Consider the following 1,134-nt stretch of genomic DNA (forward strand, 5'->3'; position numbering starts at 1 on the left):
GCCCCCCCGGGTGCTGCCCCTCCCCACTCACCTGCGGCAGATCGGCCACCACCCTGTCCCTGCGCACTGGGGCCAGCACGTTCATGGTGCCCCACGGCTGGAGGGGTGGGATGGGTGGGATGGAGCGGGGCTGAGGGAACTGCCAGGCCTGGGGAGATGGGGAGGGATGGTGCTGTGGCTGTGTCCCAGATCTTGATGTCACCACATCCCCAAGTTCTGCTGTCTCCGTGTCCCCAAGTCCCACTGTCCCCATGTCCCCAAACTGTGCTGTCTCCACGTCCCCAAATCCCGCTGTCCCCCATGTCTCCAAATCCCACTGTCCCCTTGTCCCCAAATCCCACTGTCCCCAATTTTCCCTGTCCCCATGTCCCCAGATTATGCTGTCTCCATGTCCCCAGGTCCCTTGTCTCACTGTCCCCAAATCCCACTGTCCCTGTGTCTCTAAGTCCTGTTGTCCCCAGCTCCCACCATCCCCACGTCCCCAAGCCCCACTATCCCCGCAGATCCTGCTGTCTCCGTGTCCCCGCGTCCCGCTGTCCCCATGTAAAGCATCCCGGAAGGCACCCATCCCCACGTCCCCACCTCTCCCCATCCCACTTATCCCCACGTCCCCCCGGCTGCCACTCCGGCACACAGCCGTCTCCCCGTCCCAGCTGTCCCCGTGTCCCAGGGCCGCACCCCGGGATTTTTGCTGTCCCTCCTCCCAGCTGTCCCGTCCCCTCCCGGCGGTACCGAGGGGCGATCCCCGTTCCCGCGCCCCTCCCGCTCCGCTCGGTGCTCAGCGCCGCACACTCCGCCCCGGAGGCATCGGCGTCCACGCCCCGCCCCGACCCGGGAGGGAACCGGGACTACAACTCCCATGACGCCCCCCGGGGGAGGGGAGGAGGGATTTACGCACGCGCAACAGAGGTCCCTCCCCAAGACTACCCTTCCCGGCAAGCCCCGCGGCGGGACGGAAAGGAAATCTCGCGAGGTTTGGGGCTATAAGCCCGTGCGGCGCGGGGCGGGAAGCCCCTTTCGGCTCCTGGCTGCCCAAGATGGCGCCCAAGGCGAAGAAGGAGGGTGAGGGCAGGCGGACGTGGCGGGCTCTGAGGAGGGCGGGCGCCGGGCTGCGAGGCCCCGCGGAGTTCGGTG

Source organism: Meleagris gallopavo, chromosome 21 (genome assembly GCF_000146605.3).
Source record: "Meleagris gallopavo isolate NT-WF06-2002-E0010 breed Aviagen turkey brand Nicholas breeding stock chromosome 21, Turkey_5.1, whole genome shotgun sequence".
Taxonomy (NCBI): domain Eukaryota; kingdom Metazoa; phylum Chordata; class Aves; order Galliformes; family Phasianidae; genus Meleagris; species Meleagris gallopavo.